General features: G+C 40.6%; 1 protein-coding gene across 2 annotated transcripts in view; it reads left to right on the top strand.

Annotated features, from left to right (window-relative positions):
• The first annotated feature begins 1,326 nt into the window (after positions 1 to 1,326).
• The window catches only part of PLS3 (plastin 3), a 142,653-nt gene continuing 130,685 nt past the window's right edge, over positions 1,327 to 13,294 (top strand). Inside the window, exon 1 of one of the 2 annotated variants that reach the window (XM_037822000.1) lies at positions 1,327 to 1,404. The gene's annotated coding sequence lies outside the window, so the exon portion shown is untranslated. The remainder of the gene's footprint in view (positions 1,405 to 13,294) is intronic. The other variant, XM_037821999.1, reaches the window with a different exon arrangement.

Raw genomic sequence — 13,294 nt, forward strand, 5'->3', positions numbered from 1 at the left:
TGTTATCCCATCTACTCAGGGTGTGTCTTAATTAAATCACTGGAGCCATATAAAACAGCTGACAAACAGAGGGAACTCAGAGCAATTGAGAGTGACATTTTGGAGGAGCTGCAGCTGAGACAGACATTTTGGAGATGGCCATTGAAAGCAGAGTTTTGCTGAAGCTTTGGAGGTACTAGCCCAGAGTTTGCCCCAAGAGGCTGATACAGAGACATTTTGGAGAAAGCCATTTTGAAACACAACCTGGGAGCAAGCAGACGCCAGCCACATGCCTTCCCAGATAACAGGGTTTTTCCCAAGGCCAATGGCCTTTCTCCAGTGAAGGTACCCTATTGCTGATGCCTAGCCTTGGACGCTTTATGGCCTTAAGACTGTTTAACTGCGTAACCAAATAAACTCCCTTTATAAAAGCCAATCCATCTCTGGGGTTTTGTAAACGGCAGCATTAGCAAACCCGAACAGGCCTCATAGTTGATTTTGGACCTGGGGTGCACCAAAGGATGGAATGCAGATAAAGAGGGGAGACCTTGGTGTGTCTCAATAAAAGAGGTCAGCTATGACACAGAGGCATACTCCTGGGCAGGGAAGAAATGGTGCTCTGGGAAGCAGGAGCATGTCTTCAAGTTTTCAATGGTGAGAATTGACACCCATTTCCAGTCAAACGAGTTACTTCCACGACCCCCTCCCACCTCCACCTCTCTTCTCTTTCTGCAAGGACAAACAAACCCGACAGGTGATTTTGGTCAACAATTTACTTGACATGAAGCCAAAGGCACAAGGGCCGCACCCTACCCATATTCTGATCCTTTGACCTCTTAAGGTGAGGGAAGATTTCTGAGATTTTCCATCTTTGTTCAGCACCTGAGCTGATTGGGGCAGATGAAACTAGTAATGTTCTTCCCCACGCCGGAGATTCTTTTCACGATTCCGGGGAGGCACTACCCTCCCATAGACTTAGAGAGGCTTGGTGACGTTCAAACTCCCGTTCCAGACATTCTCATCCTTTCATTTATTCCACAAGAGTGGAATATGTGTTCCCAGCTAGGTGCTGTGGACTTCTAACTTCTTAGCCCAGGTAGGGAGGGGAGAACTGGAAGAGGAGTACCGATCTCCCCTCCCGATTGCAGTTACAGTCATCATCTCTCTTGGGCGCCCATCCCCGTGCCTATTCTCCCAGCTCCTCATCAAGTTGATGTGACAGAATCATGGCCCAATCCCCTTCCTGGTTCCCAGGCCGACTGCTAGCACCAGCCGAGCCAATAGCGTCGGCCCAGGGGCGGAGGGGCCGGACAGGAGGGGAGGGAGCGCCGGCTTTAGAACCGGAGCCACAAAGATTTTGAGAGGCAGAAGTTGTCTGCGTTGGTCAGAGGCTGTCGGGCCAGACCCGGGACCCTGCGACTTTACGTAAGTGCTTTGTAGGCTCGGGCGAGCCCTAGGGGAGCGGGTTCCCTGGGCGTGGGCAGGAGCGGGACAAGGGGAGCATCTCCGGGAACCTCAGCAGCAACGTGCCTCGCACAGACCAGGTGGGGTGGGGAGGAGGTCAGAGAAATTTCAGTGGGATCCCTCCGGCGCCAGGGTGAGCATTCGCAGCAGGGATGGGTAAGCGTGACAAGGTTCCCCAACACCACGTTTTCTTCTTTAACTGTAAAAGATGGCACTTTCTCACTAGTTGCTCTTAACTTGTCAGTCTTGGGCTGCAGTCCTGGATGCCAACCCTAGTCCTCCCTTCCGTGGCTGCCGCCCCGAAGTGGAAATTGAGAGCCTCACTTCCCTCTCTGGTTCCCCACTCCTGCCAATCCGCCTCCCCTCGGACTCGGGAAATCCCGGAACGGGTCGCCTACGCCGCTTCCAGCTCCGGCTCGCCCGCCTCGAGTGACTCCGCGGGCTTATGCCAGCTCTGGAGGTCCGAGGGGGGGTGCCGTGTCCTCGGGAAGGCGCTAGGCTCGGGTGGCCTGCCTTTCCCCTACTTCCCTTGCCACTAACTAGAGCGGCGCGATTGCACCGCGTCTCCCTATGAGTAAGCACTTTTATTTTGTTTCGTAGCAGAACATCTCCTGGCCAGTAGGGCAGTAAGTACCTTTCCGTTCTCCTCTCCCCGGACCCTGTGCAACCTCCGTGCTTCTTTCTGGGTTCTTTTGACTTCGCAGCCCTGAGCGAGCAGAGGAGAGGGGAGTTGGGGGGGGGGGGTAGGAATCCCGCCTTATCCCCACCCCCCACCCCGCCACACACAGCTGCACTTGCTGGTGTTTACTTTTCTCCACCCGCAGTACTTAAACGCTTTAATGAGAGGCGGGGGGACGCAGACCACCCCCGCCCTGGCTTCCCGCCAGTCTCAAAGTCGCTGCTGCTGCTGGTGTTCCAGTGTACTCGCGGTTCCGAAGGCCAGGCTTCAAGGCTTGAGATGATCCCAGACCGAGAGGTGGAGTGGGGTTAATGCTGCCTGACACTTCCCATAAGCGATGCTTCTTGCTGTTCACTTGAAATGCCTAACATCCCCAGTGGAGCAGAAGGTTGAGCAACTTGATTTGGAGAGCCCCCGCACTTAGGTTCAGGCAGACACTATGCTGGAAGGCCCCGACCTGTCACAAGGGATAGGTTGCGGGGATGGGGGTGGGGATGGGGGCATGGCTGGCGGTGCTGTAGGCAGATAAGGTAGGTCGACATTACAAAGTACTGCGGGGTAAGCGCTTACTCCACGTTACTAGGTGTCACAGTGTTTTGGGGAGCTTGAACTTGATCCTAGAGATGCAGTTTAAGGTGAATTGCAACTAAGGGGCCACAGTCCCATACATGCCAATTTGCATCAGGTGACCCAAGTCTCTGATGCCCCTAGGGTGTGGAACACGTGACTTATTTTGACTTTAAAACTGGAATTGAATGGCTGAGGCCTTAATCCAACAACTGCTAGACAAAAAAAAGGTTTGGGGGAGGAGTGAACTAGCCTCCACTCAGGGAATTCTACTTGGATTTGGATGAGGGAAACAGGGAATTTGGGGCTCATATTTTATCCAAAATAAAAGCAGTAGCTGTTTTTAAAATAAGTACTTGAAATATGTTCCTGCTGGGAGTTGTTCATAAATCTACCCTGCTTTTGTTCAATCTAGTTATGGCTTTTCTAACTTTTATTAATTATTTTCTAGGAAGAACATCTTTTTACTCACTCTCACTTCATCCCTAAATGCTAGGTTTGAAACCATATCCTATAAGGTAGTGTTAAAGAAATAAGGCTCTGTCCATATTCCTTGGTCTGGCCTAAATTCTAATGAAATGTTCTCTCTGTTAGGCATCTACTTGAAGGGTGGATAATATCATGACTAAAATTAGCCATCAGTTGTTTGTGGTTTGGAATTATTTGAATCAGAAATCACACACAAAAACAGTAGACATTGAATTTGATAAATCTAGCTTGTTGGGATTTGGCTGCCAATGATTTGATAGAATAATGAGAGGGCACTGAAACAACTTTTTGATATTGGCCAATACCCACCCATGCTGCCCAAGGTTCCTGCTGACAAAATGTGGCAATTTTGCTATGCAGATTATATATTGTGGGGTGTAGAAATGGGCAGAGGAATCTCTGGGGTCAGGAGTTTAGGAAAAAAAGAAAAAAGATTTCTCAGTTATTTACAAATATGGGCCCACTTGATACACATTCAGCCTTGAAAACAACCAAGGCAGAAGCTATAGAAATGAAACTGGAAACATTTAAGAAATTTTGGTCTTGTTTGCTTTAGCCAAATACTCTTTCTCCTGCAGCCACCTCTGAATGACTCGAGTGTTTCATTTTCTTGCTGGGCCTCTGTTTCTAGAGCTAACGTAAAACACATAGTTCTGACTGTAAGGCTAGCCTTGTGGCACAGATTAGCTAGAAATGGATTTAAGCTGCACCTGTACTAGGAGTTAACTACACTGGTAGACAGACCTCCCCTAGTGGAAGTGAAGTAATAATATTATTTTAGATTGAATCCTTAGTGTTCAATCTTAAAAAATGGGGGTGGGAGGTCACAAATATCCAAATCGGTTAAAGTGGTAGGACAATAAGCTCTTTTTAAAATATCATGAAATCATGTCAAAACAGAATCAGCACAGCCTCTCACTCCACAGCATTTCCTTGTCTTGGGATGTCCATTCATTTACCACCACCCTAAACATCGCTGACTTCATGTTTTAGCCTTATGATCTAATGACCCCAAATTTTAGGTAAAATTAAGGGGGTGTGAATCTTAATTCTTAATTTCAATGTTATATCTAGCAAATTACCAACTCCTTTCTTTACCTGTGACATGGGTTGTGAGCTAAACAAATTATGCTCTGCCTTGGCTTTACACAGACAACCAAAATTTAATTCCAAGGTCTCTAGTCTGCTGCGATCATTTAGGATGGCAATTGCTAAAAATGACTAGGCTTATGGCATATGGAATAGAAAGATTAATTATAACCAGTGAGTAATATTTTGGGTGAGATTGGTAAATCTCTTCTGCAAATGATTGCATGCACATTAGACTTGATTGTGACTATTAATATTGGCACAATGTCAGTATCCAGGGCACTATCAGAAATCAAATAAAATTTTGCTTCTAAGCAAACAGCATGACTGTCACTGAAAAGAACGGAGTGACTTGGCCATGGCACCTGAGCACTGAAGTGATTCTCTTTGGTAAAATTGATGGGGGAAAAAAAAGCAAGTCCACTTGTCATGATTCCATATTTTTGTTTTAGACGTTATTTTTACTTGGATATCCAAGACATTTACTGACATAGTATTCCCTTAGCACATATGATTAACTCATGAATTTGCTGTTGTGTTTGATCTGGCATAATCCAGGAGGAATGTATATGCCAAACTGTATCTTATTTATACTGCTTGGTACAGATTCCCAAAGTAGCTGGTACAAAATAAAATTTAAAAATTAACATCTATCAAGGACTCAGGCAAGATGGCGGCATAGAGAGGAGTGGAAGCTAAGTAGTCCCCCTGGAACAACTACAAAAAACCAGAAACAACTAGTAAATAATCCAGAATAACTGCGGGGGGACAAACGAGACCATCCACTCATCATACACCAACCCGAATTGGGAGGAATGCCCGAGAACACAGCATAAAATCTCTCAGTGGAGAAAGCCCCAGTCATTTTCAGTTTCCAGGGCTGTGACTCGGGGAAGGGTGGAGACACCACAAGCAGAGAGCAAGACCATTGAAATGCTAATGACCTCCACCTGGGGGCTCTGTCTTCTCTAGGAGGAAAGGGGTGGGGCCCTTTCCATTCAGAACCAGACCCCAGAGCCTGGGGGAACATGGCCATACCTCCTCACACCAGTCAAGAATTATAGGCTAACAGGCATCACCTGCTGGGCAGAAAAGCACAGTGACCTGAGGCATCAAAGGGTGGAGCAATTTTCTAAGACATACCTGCAGGGAAACCAGATACTGAATATTTCTTCCCTCTGGGACCTGAGCCTGTTCTGTTCTGGGAAAACCTGATTTGGATAACCAAGGAAACCATGCCTAGACAACAGAAAATTACAACCTACACTAAGAAAAATAAAGTTATGGCCCAGTCAAAGGAACAAACGTACACTTCAACTGAGATACAGGAATTTAAACAACTCATGCTAAATCAATTCAAAAAGTTTAGAGAAGATATTGCAAAAGAGATAGAGGCTGTAAAGGAAGCACTGGGCATGTATACGGCAGAAATCAAAAGTTCAAAAAAACAACTAGAAGAATCTATGGAAATGAAAGGCACAACACAAGAGATGAAAGACACAATGGAAACATACAACAGCAGATCTCAAGAGGCAGAAGAAAACACTCAGGAACCGGAGAACAAAACACCTGAAAGCCTACACGCAAAGGAGCAGATGGAGAAAAGAATGAAAAAATATGAGGAACGTCTCCGGGAACTCAAGGATGAAACAAAGTACAATAATGTACGTATCATTGGTGTCCCAGAAGGAGAAGAGAAGGGGAAGGGGGCAGAAGCAATAATAGAGGAAATAATTAATGAAAATTTCCCATGTCTTATGAAAGACATAAAATTACAGATCCAAGAAGCGCAGCATACTCCAAACGGAAGAGATATGAATAGGCCTACGCCAAGACACTTAATAATCAGATTATCAAATGTCAAAGACAAAGAGAGAATCCTGAAAGCAGCAAGAGAAAAGTGATCTATTACATACAAAGGAAGCTTAATAAGACTATGTGTGGATTTCTCAGCAGAAACCATGGAGGCCAGAAGGAAGTGGTGTGATATATTTAAGATACTGAAAGAGAAAACTGCCAAACAAGAATCCTGTATCCAGCAAAGCTGTCCTTCAAATATGAGGGAGAGCTCAAAATATTTTCTGACAAACAATGAGAGACTTTGTGAACAAGACACCTGCCCTACAGGAAATACTAAAGGGAGCACTACAGGGTGATAGAAGACAGGAGTGTGTGGTTTGGAACACAATTTTGGGAGATGGTAGCACAACAATGTAAGTACACTGAACAAAGGTAACTATGAATACGGTTGAGAGAGGAAGGTGGGGAGCATGTGAGACACCACAAGAAAGGAGGAAAGATAAAGACTGGGACTGTGTAACTTGGTGAAATCTAGAATATTCAACAATTGTGATAAAATGTACAAATACGTTCTTTTATGAGGGAGAACAAGCAAATGTTAGCCTTGCAAGGTGTTAAAAATGGGGAGGCATTGGGGGAGGGATGCAAGCAGCATAAACTAGAGACTGTAACTAATAGAATCATTGTATTATGCTTCGTTTAATGTAACAAAGGTGTTATACCAAGGTGAATGCAGGTAAGAGGGGGGGATAGGGGAGGCATGTTAGACACTTGACATTGGTGGTATTGTCTGATTCTTTATTCTACTTTGATTTAAGGTTATTTTTCCTTTTGCTGCTTCCTAGCTGTCATTTTTTTTTTCCTCTTTCTTTTGCCTCGCTACCTTCTTTGACTCTCCTTCCTGCCTTGTGGAAGAAATGTAGATGCTCTTATATAGATAGTAGTGAAGGTGGTGAACACATAAATGTATGACCATGCAGAAAACCATCAATTATTTACTTGGGATGGAATGTATGGTGAGTGAACAAAACCATATTAAAAAAAAAATGGGTTGATGACAAAACCTCGAGGGCAATATACTGAGTGAAATAAGCCGGACACATTAGGACAATTATTGCAGGGTCTCACTGATAGGAACTAATTATAATATGTAAACTCATAGACATGAAATATAAGGTACCGAGATATAGGACAAGGCTTAAGAATCGGGAGTGGTTGCTTAGTATGAGCAGAATGTTCAATTAGGATGAACTTAAATGTTTGGAAATGAACAGGGGTGTTGGTAGCAAGATGTGAGAATAACTAACAGCGCCGAATGGTGTGTGAATGAGGTGGAAAGGGGAAGCTCAGAGTCATATATGTCACCAGAAGGAAAGTTGGAGGTCAAAAGATGGGAATGTATAAAACTGAATCCTATGGTGGGCAATGTCCATGATCAACTGTACAAATACTAGAAATCGCTTCCATGAACCAGAACAAATGTATGACAATACAATTAGAAGTTAATAATAGAGGGGCATATAGGGAAGAACTATATACCTATTACAAACTATATACTACAGTTAGTAGTATTTCAACATTTTTTCATAAACAGTAACAAATGTACTATATCAATACTACGAGTCAACAATTGAGGGGGGTTGGTTAGGGATAGGGGAGGATTAGAGTTTCCTTTTCTTTTTTTCTTTTTTCATCTTTCACTTTATTTCTTGTCTGGAGTAATGAAAAGTTTCTAAAAATTGAACAAAAATTAAGTGTGATGGATGCACAGCTGTATGAGGGTACCCAGGGGCAAGTGATTGTACACTTTGGATCTTTGGATAATTGTATGGTATCTGAACAATCTCAATAAAAATGGAAAAAAAAATTAACATCTATCAATACATGACAACTTGGGTATCTGATTTTAGAATCATTTTGTACTTGCTCAAATGACCATTTCTCTTTTGGTGCAAAGTTATTCAGGGGGAAAACATTGAATCTGAAAAATAATAAAACGGCTGGGTCAGTTTTGAATCTGTATAATTGTTCTAGAAAGTGGTATACTATATAATGTATGTTCAATGTGTTGGAGATTTTAAAAGCTTTCTGGATGCATTGCAACATTCAAAGTTCTTTTAGATACCTATGGTCAGAACTAGCTGTTTAGTTATGAGAGAGCTTTGGTTGTAGTTATGGTTTAGAAATATAAAAACTGTCAAATCATGTCAGTCTCAGAAGGTCTGATCAGATTTGGGCCAACATATTGTCATTATGGAGTTGAGGCAGTTTGAAAGAATTCACAATAAGTTTGATAATATTGAATTTGCACTATTTTTAGCACTTGAAAGACAAATATTAGTGAGAATAAGCTGTTTTAGGAATGAAAATGCATTCTTGTTCAATGCAAATTAAAATACTAAGTGGGGTAGTATATTGGACTTGGACTTGGCTCTGCCACTGACTCATGGTTTGACCTTGAGAAAGTCACCTAAAATTGTTAGACTGACAGTCAACAGCAATTGAGTTACATATTTGTGTTAAGGACTATGCATTATCTTATTAATAAAATGAGAGTTTGTCTCAAGGTTTTTGGTTGTGTTTTTTTCTTTGTCAAATATTTATCTGGTTTGTTTGGTTACATTTATGTTAATTTTTCAAAATTTAGCACAAGTAGACTGAACCAAGTTAAATACCTGCTTGGCAAATTGGTGGCTACTGAGGAAGATGATCACCCGTGGCTCATTCCTTGACTAATGTTAGTTCTTTAAAAGACAGAGGCACCATTTATGTAATTCTAGGTAGGATTTTTTTAAATATATATATTAAACCTACTGATTTTAAAGTATGAAAAAGCTTGAGTTTTCTTAACAGTTTAGAAATTTGTTTTATGATAAAGAGGTAGTGTCATTTATTGGAAAAAGCACTGAGTGTGGAATACACAGGGACTTTTAGTCTTCTGTAGTGTGGACAGGTAGTCTTCCTTAAGTAAATCGTTGAAGTTCTCTGTGTTCAGATCTAGATTTACTTTTTTTTTTAAAAGCCATCTGTGTCCAATCTATTTCACAGACATGCTGAAAGGATAAGTGAGCTATGTGAAGCTTTCGCTTTTTAGCTGACAGGTGCTATATAAATTCGAAGTATTGTAGTAGTATATCATAGAAACACTAAGGTTTTTTTTTTTTTAAACAAGTTTACAGTAATGGTGGAATTCTCATCACTTAAGTCTTGCAATATTTTTATTGTCCATAAATGTTCTCCAGCCATCCAGTTTTTACAAGCAAAGGAGAAATAAAGCCAGGCATAATATAAAGAAAAATAAGGGAAATGATTGATAATGAGAGAATAAAAATACATATATATATATATATATATATATTACTTTCTTGTATTTCATCCCTCAAATATAGTGCTAAGTAGATTGTTAAAGCCATTAATGTGGTCGTGTTTTCCCCTTTTTAACTAACTACTAAATGATATTTTGTTCTTCAGTGGTAATCGTTAAAGAGTTCATGGGCTTATCACACTTGATTCTTAGTTTTGTGATTGTCGGTAGTAGGAGATTTTGTGTAAAATTTCTCACCAAAAATCATTTGTTCCCCTCATAAGGGAAGAGATCATGTGTATATTTAAGCGGTATGCCATCAATACACAGAAAAATGTGAAAAATTCCTGTAGGTTTTCATCCAAACAAAAAACATGTTGCACTAGAAACTTGGAATTAATTTTTAGTTTAAGCTCATCTTGCAATTAGATGATGGTTCTTCAACTCTGTCATTCATTAGGTCAACATGTTTTATTATCTTTGTGGTTAAAATTTTGATAACATTTGTTAAAATATCATTTATAAAGTGATCATACTTAATTAAAATGAAATAAGCAGAAAGCCCTGAGTAAAATGACTTTCTTGAAAATAACCTGGTATCCTATAGCTAGTTCTGAAGAGTGGGTTCTTTTTTCCTTTTTGCACTAAAAATTATTTTATTTTTTAAAGTCTATTTTTACCATCTCTGGTTTACAAGGTTAAATAGCAGAACTTTTTAAAAAAGTCTTGTACCCATTCATTGAGAATATAACTCTGATTTTCTTAAGCTGTTATATATATACATATATATATAATGTATATATAGATAATGTATCTATTAGTTTTTACCTTGTATGACATCAAATTTGTTAATGCAGTATAATAGCTTTGACTATTCATATTATTGTGTTCTACATTATATGCTCAAATTACATAGTGTTGCACTCAGATATTCTGCTATTGAGACTGCTTTCATAGACAAAATGTAATTTTTAAAGCTTTTCTCCTATATTTTTTTTTTTTAATCATCATTTTATTGAGATATATTCACATACCACGCAGTCATACAAAACAAATTGTACTTTCGATTGTTTACAGTACCATTACATAGTTGTACATTCATCACCTAAATCAATCCCTGACACCTTCATTAGCACACACACAAAAATAACAAGAATAATAATTAGAGTGAAAAACAGCAATTGAAGTAAAAAAGAACACTGGGAACCTTTGTCTGTTTGTTTGCTTCCCCTACTTTTCTACACATCCATCCATAAACTAGACAAAGTGGAGTTTGGTCCTTATGGCATTCCCAATCCCACTGTCACCCCTCATAAGCTACATTTTTATACAACTGTCTTCGAGATTCATGGGTTCTGGGTTGTAGTTTAATAGTTTCAGGTATCCACCACCAGCTACCCCAATTCTTTAGAACTTAAAAAAGGTTGTCTAAAGTGTGCGTAAGAGTGCCCACCAGAGTGATCTCTCGGCTCGTTTTGGAATCTCTCTGCCACTGAAGCTTATTTCATTTCCTTTCACATCCCCCTTTTGGTCAAGAAGATGTTCTCCATCCCACGATGCCGGGTCTACATTCCTCCCCGGGAGTCATATTCCACGTTGCCAGGGAGATTCACTTCCCTGGGTGTCTGATCCCACGTAGGGGGGAGGGCAGTGATTTCACCTTTCAAGTTGGCTTAGCCAGAGAGAGAGGGCCACATCTGAGCAACAAAGAGGCATTCAGGAGGAGACTCTTAGGCACAAATACAGGGAGGCCTAGCCTCTCCTTTGCAGCAACCGTCTTCCCAAGGGTAAAACTTATGGTAGAGGGCTCAACCCATCAAACCACCAGTCCCCTATGTCTGTGGTCATGTTAGCAACCATGAAGGTGGGGTAGGCAAATACCCCTGCATTCTCCACAGGCTCCTCAAGGGGGCACTACATCTTTTTTTTTTTTTTTTCCTTGTTTGTCTTTTTTCTTTTCTTTTTTTTTTTTTTAACTTTCCCTTCTTTTTTAAATCAACTGTATGAAAAAAAAAGTTAAAAAGAAAACAAACATACAATAAAAGAACATTTCAAAGAGACCATAATAAGGGAGTAAGAAAAAGACAGCTAACCTAAGATAACTGCTTAACTTCCAACATGTTCCTACTTTACCCCAAGAAAGTTACATAATATAGCAACATTTCAGTGAACTTGTTCCTACTACATCCATCAGAAATTAACAGACCATAGTCATTCTGGGCATCCCCAGAATGTTAAATAGCTTATCTGTTCTTCTTGGATTATTGTTCCCCCTTCCTTAATTGCTCTCTACTGCTAGTTCCCCTACATTCTACATTATAAACCATTTGTTTTTACATTTTTCAAAGTTCACATTAGTGGTAGCATATATATTTCTCTTTTTGTGCCTGGCTTATTTCGCTCAGCATTATGTCTTCAAGGTTCATCCATGTTGTCATATGTTTCACCAGATCGTTCCTTCTTACTGCCGCGTAGTATTCCATCGTGTGTATATACCACATTTTATTTATCCACTCATCTGTTGAAGGACATTTGGGTTGTTTCCATCTCTTGGCAATTGTGAATAATGCTGCTATGAACATTGGCGTGCAGATATCTGTTCGTGTCACTGCTTTCCGATCTTCCGGGTATATCCCGAGAAGTGCAATCGCTGGATCGAATGGTAGCTCTATATCTAGTTTTCTAAGGAACTGCCAGACTGACTTCCAGAGTGGCTGAACCATTATACAGTCCCACCAACAATGAATAAGAGTTCCAATTTCTCCACATCCCCTCCAGCATTTGTAGTTTCCTGTTTGTTTAATGGCAGCCATTCTAACCGGTGTTAGATGGTATCTCATTGTGGTCTTAATTTGCATCTCTCTAATAGCTAGTGAAGCTGAACATTTTTTCATGTGTTTTCTTGGCCATTTGTATTTCCTCTTCAGAGAACTGTCTTTTCATATCTTTTGCCCATTTTATAATTGGGCTGTCTGTACTATTGTCATTGAGTTGTAGGATTTCTTTGTATATGCAAGATATCAGTCTTTTGTCAGATACATGGTTTCCAAAAATTTTTTCCCATTGAGTTGGCTGCCTCTTTACCTTTTTGAGAAATTCCTTTGAGGTGCAGAAACTTCTAAGCTTGAGGAGTTCCCATTTATCTATTTTCTCTTTTGTTGCTTGTGCTTTGGGTGTAAAGTCTAGGAAGTGGCCTCCTAATACAAGGTCTTGAAGATGTTTTCCTACATTATCTTCTAGGAGTTTTATGGTACTTTCTTTTATATTGAGATCTTTGGTCCATTTTGAGTTAATTTTTGTGTAGGGGGTGAGGTAGGGGTCCTCTTTCATTCTTTTGGATATGGATATCCAACTCTCCCAGCCCCATTTGTTGAAAAGACCATTATGGCTCAGTTCGGTGACTTTGGGGACCTTATCAAAGATCAGTCGGCCATAGATCTGAGGGTCTATCTCTGAATTCTCAATTCGATTCCATTGATCTATATGTCTATCTTTGTGCCAGTACCATGCTGTTTTGGCAACTGTGGCTTTATAATAAGCTTCAAAGTCAGGGAGTGTAAGTCCTCCCACTTCGTTTTCTTTTTTAGAGTGTCTTTAGCAATTCGAGGCATCTTCCCTTTCCAAATAATTTGATAACTAGCTTTTCCAAGTCTGCAAAGTAGGTTGTTGGAATTTTGATTGGGATTGCATTGAATCTGTAGATGAGTTTGGGTAGAATTGACATCTTAATGACATTTAGCCTTCCTATCCATGAACATGGAATATTTTTCCATCTTTTAAGGTCCCCTTCTATTTCTTTTAGTAGAGTTATGTAGTTTTCTTTGTATAGGTCTTTTACATCTTTGGTTAAGTTTATTCCTAGGTACTTGATTTTTTAGTTGCTATTGAAAATGGTATCTTTTTCTTGAGTGTCTCTTCAGTTT

Source organism: Choloepus didactylus, chromosome X, assembly GCF_015220235.1.
Source record: "Choloepus didactylus isolate mChoDid1 chromosome X, mChoDid1.pri, whole genome shotgun sequence".
Classification (NCBI taxonomy): domain Eukaryota; kingdom Metazoa; phylum Chordata; class Mammalia; order Pilosa; family Megalonychidae; genus Choloepus; species Choloepus didactylus.